The sequence below is a fragment of the Arachis duranensis genome, chromosome 9 (genome assembly GCF_000817695.3).
Source record: "Arachis duranensis cultivar V14167 chromosome 9, aradu.V14167.gnm2.J7QH, whole genome shotgun sequence".
NCBI classification, from domain to species: Eukaryota; Viridiplantae; Streptophyta; class Magnoliopsida; order Fabales; family Fabaceae; genus Arachis; species Arachis duranensis.
In genome coordinates this window covers 24,592,320-24,598,822 of record NC_029780.3, presented here as the reverse complement: position 1 = coordinate 24,598,822, position 6,503 = coordinate 24,592,320, and positions in this window count along the sequence as shown.

The following is a 6,503-nucleotide window of genomic DNA, read 5'->3' as shown; positions in this document are numbered from 1 at the left end:
TGGCGTTAAACGCCAGAAACTCCTTTGTCACAGGGCATTTTTCTGAACACCCGGGACGCTGTAAATCTAGCATTAAACGCCCAGAAGATGCTTCTTTCTGGCGTTTAACGCCCAGATGGCTATCTCTACTGGCGTTGAACGCCCAGTAGATGCTTCTTTTGGGCGTTTAACACCCAAAATAGCTCTTACTGGCTTTTTCGCACCAGTGACCTTCTTTTTGCTGTTTTATCCTCTGAATCCTTCTGTGACTCTGTGAACTCATGCAATTGCCATTTTACCTTGAAGAAAATTAATATGAACCAATAAAAATCAATTAATTGAAAAATAAGCTTTGTTAATGGCTGGGTTACCTCCCAGCAAGCGCTTCTTTATTGTCATTAGCTGGACTATTACTGAGCTTTAATCAAGTCTCAATTTTGAGCATTCTTGCTCAAAATTACCTTCAAGATAATGTTTGACTCTCTGTCCATTGACAATGAACTTTTTGTTAGAATCATTATCCTGAAGCTCTATGTATCCATATGGTGACACACTTGTAATCACATATGGTCCTCTCCACCGGGATTTCAATTTTTCGGGGAATAATCTGAGCCTAGAATTAAACAGCAAAACTTTCTGCCATGGCTCAAAGACTCTGGATGACAACATCTTATCATGCCATCTTTTTGCTTTCTCTTTGTAAATTTTCGCATTTTCGAAAGCATTGAGTCTGAATTCCTCTAGCTCATTTAACTGGAGCAATCGTTTTGCTCCAGCTAACTTGACATCAAGGTTTAGGAATCTGGTTGCCCCAAAGGCCTTATGCTCCAGTTCCACTGGCAAGTGACAAGTTTTTCCATACACAAGCTGATATGGAGAAGTTCCTATAGGAGTCTTGAATGCTGTTTTGTATGCCCACAGAGCATCATCCAAGCTTCTAGCCCAATCCCTTCTACGGTTAATCACAGTCTATTCCAGGATTCTTTTAAGTTCTCTATTAGAGACTTCAGCTTGCCTATTTGTCTGTGGATGATATGGAGTAGCTACCCTGTGGCTAACTCCATATCGAACCAAAGCAGAGTAAAGCTGTTTATTGCAGAAATGAGTACCCCCATCACTGATTAGTACTCTAGGGATACCAAATCTGTTGAAGATGTGTTTTTAGAGGAATTTCAACACTGTCTTAGTGTCATTAGTAGGTGTTGCAATAGCTTCCACCCATTTGGATACATAATCCACTGCCAACAGAATATAAGTGTTTGAGTATGATGGTGGGAAAGGCCCCATGAAGTCAATACCTCATACATCAAACAACTCAATCTCCAAGATCCCTTGTTGAGGTATGGCATAACTGTGAGGCAGATTGCCAGATCTTTGGCAACTGTCACAATTAAGTACAAACACTCGGGAGTCTTTATAGAGAGTAGGCCAGTAGAAGCCACATTGGAGGACTCTTGTGGCTGTTCGCTCACTTTCAAAATGTCCTCCATACTGTGATCCATGGCAGTGCTAGAGGATCTTTTGTGCTTCTGCTTTAGGCACACATCTATGGATTACTCCGTCTCCACATCTCTTGAAGAGATATGGTTCGTCCCAAAGATAGTATTTTGCATCCGTGATCAATTTCTTTGATTGCTGTCTACTGTACTCTTTGGGTATGAATCATACTGCCTTGTAGTTTGCAATGTCTGCAAACCATGGCACTTCCTGGATGGCCAAGAGTTGCTCATCCGGAAAGTTTTCAGAGATCTCAGTAAGAAGGAGGGACGTCCCTTCTACTGGTTCTATTCGGGACAGGTGATCTGCTACTTGGTTCTCTGTCCCTTTTCTGTCTCTTATTTCTATATCAAACTCTTGCAGAAGTAACACCCATCTTATGAGTTTGGGTTTTGAATCTTGCTTTGTGAGTAGATATTTAAGAGCAGCATGGTTAGTGTACACAATCACTTTTGATCCTACTAAATAAGATCTGAATTTGTCAATGGCGTAAACCACTGCATGTAGCTCTTTTTCCGTGGTTGTGTAATTCTTCTGTGTGTCATTCAAAACACGACTGGCATAATAAATGACGTGCAGAAGCTTGTCATGCCTTTGTCCCAACACTGCACCAATGGCATGGTCGCTGGCATCACACATTGGTTCAAATGGTAATGTCCAGTCTGGTGCAGAGATGACTGGTGCTGTGACCAGTTTAGCTTTCAGAGTCTCAAACGCCTGCAGACATTTCTTATCTAAGATAAATGGCATGTCAGCAGCTAGCAGATTACTCAGAGATTTGGAAATTTTTGAAAAATCTTTTATAAACCTCCTATAGAATCCTGTATGTCCCAGAAAGCTTCTGATTGCCTTAACATTGGCAGGTGGTGGTAATTTTTCAATTACCTCTACCTTAGCTTGATCCACCTTTATTCCCTTGTTCGAAATTTTGTGCCTAAGGACAATTGCTTCAATCACCATAAAGTGACATTTCTCCCAGTTTAAAACTAGGTTAGTCTCTTGGCACCTCTTTAAAACAAGTGCTAGATGGTCAAGACAGGAGCTAAATGATTCTGCAAATACTGAAAAGTCATCCATGAAGACTTCTAGAAAATTTTCTACCATATCAGAGAAAATAAAGAGCATGCACCTTTGAAAGGTTGCAGGTGCATTGCACAGACCAAATGGCATACTTTTGTATGCAAATACTCTGGATGGATATGTGAATGCTGTTTTCTCTTGATCCTGGGGATCTACTGCAATTTGATTATAACTTGAATATCCATCCAGGAAGCAGTAGTATTCATGACATGCTAGTCTTTCTAGCATCTGGTCTATGAATGGTAAAGGAAAATGATCATTTCTGGTAGCTGTATTGAGCTGTCTATAATCAATACACATACGCCACCCTGTAACTATTCTTGTAGGAATCAGTTCATTTTTTTCATTATGAACCACTGTCATGCCACTCTTCTTAGGGATGACTTGGACAGGGCTTACCCAGCGGCTATCAGAAATAGGATAAATAATCCCAGCCTCTAGTAATTTAGTGACCTCCTTCTGCACCACCTTCTTCATGGCTGGACTCAACCGCCTCTATGGTTGAACCACTGGCTTAGCGCCACCCTCTAATAGGATCTTGTGCATGCATCTGACTGGGCTAATGTCCTTAAGATCACTGATGGACCACCCAAGAGCTGTTGTGTGTGTCCTTAGCACTTGAATTAGTGCTTCCTCTTCCTGTGGCTCTAAGGTAGAGCTTATGATTACAGGAAAGGTATCACCTTCTCCCAGAAATGCATATTTCAGGGATGGTGGTAATGGTTTGAGCTCGGGCTTGGGAGGTTTTTCCTCTTTCTGTGGTATTTTCAGAGGTTCTATTATTCTCTCTAGTTCCTCCAGATCAGCCTGAACATCTTTAAAGATATCATCTAGCTCTGATTCGAGATTCTCAGTCATATTGACCTCTTTTACCAGAGAGTCAATAATATCAATGCTCATGCAGTCATTTGGGTGTCTGGATGCTGCATAGCTTTGACAGCATTCAACTTAAACTCATCCTCATTGACTCTCAGGGTTACTTCCCCTTTTTGGACGTCAATGAGGGTTCATCCAGTTGCTAAGAAAGGTATTCCTAGAATGAGAGTTGCACTCTTGTGCTCCTCCATTTCTAGCACCACAAAGTCAGTGGGAAAGGCAAATAGCCTAACCTTGACAATCATGTCTTCAATCACGCCTGATGGGTATTTAATGGAGCCATCAGCAAGTTGGAGACATATTCGGGTTGGTTTGACTTCTTCAGTCAAACCAAGCTTTCTGATAGTAGATGCAGGTATTAGGTTGATACTTGCCCCAAGATCACATAGAGCTTGCTTGGTACAAGTACCCTCTAATGTGCATGGTATCATAAAGCTTTCGAGATCTTTAAGCTTTTCTGGTAAGCTTTTCAGAATGACTGCACTGCATTCTTCAGTGAGGTAAACTTTTCAGTTTCTCTCCAATCCTTCTTATGACTTAAGATCTCTTTCATGAACTTAGCATAAGAGGGTATTTGCTCAAGTGCCTCTACAAACAGAATCTTTATTTCAAGAGTCCTGAGATAGTCTGCAAAGCGGGCAAATTGCTTATCCTGTTTCGCTTGGTGGAGTTTCTGAGGATAAGGCATTTTGGCTTTGTATTCCTCAACCTTAATTGATGCAGGTTTATTGCCTACAGATGTGGGTTGAGACGCCTTTTTAGAGGTGTTGCTATCAGCACTTGTATGTGTCTGAACCCCCACTGGCATTTGAATACCAGGGGTGGAAGTTGGTGTGGCATTAGACGCCAACTCCTTACCTGTTTCTGGCGTCTGAACGCCAGAATTGAGCTTCCTTTGGGCGTTCAACACCAACTTCTTGCCTGTTTTTGGCGTTTGAACGCCAGAACTGAACATGGGTTGGGCGTTTAACGCTAGCCCTTCACTATTTTCTGGTGTTTGAACGCCATAATTATTCCTCTCTGGGCTCTTACTGTCCTCAGAGGGATTTTGGGTAGCAGTTTGTTCATTTCTTGGCTTCCTGCTGCCTTGAAGTGAGGTATTTAATGTTCTCCCACTTCTTAATTGAACTGCTTGGTACTCTTCTGTTATTTGTTTTGATGACTGCTGTTCTGTTTGCTTCAACTGCACTTCCATATTCATATTAGCCATTCTTGTTTCTTGCAATATCTCCTTGAATTCGGCTAGTTGTTTTGTTGGAAAATCTAATTGCTTATTGAATTCAGTAACTTGTTCTGCAAGATTGAGTTCAGCAGTTACTGTTTTAGCCTCTTTTTTCTTGGAAGATTTATTGCTTAGATATAGATGCTGATTTCTGGCAACTGTATCAATGAGCTCTTGAGCTTCTTCAATTGTCTTTCTCATGTGGATAGATCCACCAGCTGAGTGGTCTATAGAAATCTGAGCTTTCTCTGTAAGCCCATAATAGAAGATGTCTAACTGCACCCACTCTGAAAACATTTCAGAGGGGCATTTTCTTAGCATCTCTCTATATCTCTCTCAGGCATCATAAAAGGATTCATTATCTCCTTGTTTAAAGCCTTGGATGCTCAGCCTTAGCTGTGTCATCCGTTTTGGAGGGAAATATTGATTCAGGAATTTTTCTGACAGCTGTTTCCATGTCCTTATGCTAGCCTTAGGTTTGTTATTTAACCACCTCTTAGCTTGGTCTTTTACAGCAAATGGAAACAGTAGCAATCTGTAGACATCCTGATCTACTTCCTTATCATGTACTGTGTCAGCAATTTGTAAAAACTGTGCCAGAAACTCTGTAGGTTCTTCCTGTGGAAGACCGGAATACTGGCAACTTTATTGCACCATGATAATGAGCTGAGGATTCAGCTCCAAACTACTAACTCCGATGGAGGGTATACATATACTACTCCCATATGAAGCAGTAGTAGGGTTAGCATATGACCCCAGAGTCCTTTTGGACTGTTCATTTCCACTTAGATCCATGATGGAGAAAGGGAGATGAGGTGGATTTATTTTATTTATTTTATTATATAAGAAAAATAATTTTTGAAATAATAAAATAAAATAAAATTAAAAACTAAAATAAAAGATGAAAATAAAATTTAAAAAATATTTTAAAATTTTTTTGTTCGAAAAAGTGAAGAGAGAGAGTGGTTAGGATATTTTTTTTGAAAAAGATATGATTTAAAAAAAAATTAAAAGGATAAGATTTGAAAAATTTTGAAATTGAAATCTGAACTTTTATGAAAACAAATTCGAAATAGTTGCTTAAAAATAGTTAGAAAAGATATTTTTATTTTATTATGAAAGAGGAAAACACACAAAAGCCACAATACTTAAAATTTTCAAATCCAATGCTCCTTGTTTTCGAAAATTTTGGAGGAAAAACACCAAGGCACACCAAACTTAAAAGTTTTAAGATCAAAACACAAGGAAGACTCAAGAACACTTTGAAGACTCACAAGAACGACAAGAACAAAAGATAGAACACCAAACTTAAAATTTTTAGAAAACCAAAATAAATTTTCGAAAATTAAAGAAAATTAACAAGAGAACACCAAACTTAAGGTTTGGCACAAGATTTAATCAAAGAAAAATTATTTTTGAAAAAAGTTTTAAAAGGAAGATACCCAATTGCCAAGAACATAAGCCAACGATCTAGCCAACTGAGCTATAAATTTAACGTGTTTTAACAACGTATTTAATAAATAAAATTTTTTGAAAACTAAAAATTTGAAAATACACAAGAAAAACAAGAAAAGACACAAAACAAGACAAACCAAAGATCAAACAAGAAAAATTGACAAGAACAACTTGGAGATCAAGGAAGAACAAGAACATGAAATTCAAAAATTGAAAGACAAAGAAAAACATGCAATTGACACCAAACTTAGAACATGACACTAAACTCACAAAAAAGAATGAAAATTCAATAAAGAAAAATAATATTTTTGAAAAATTTTTGAAACGAAAATAAAAGACTCTGACCCAAAAGACAAAAATTTCCTAATCTAAGCAACAAGATAAACCGTCAGTT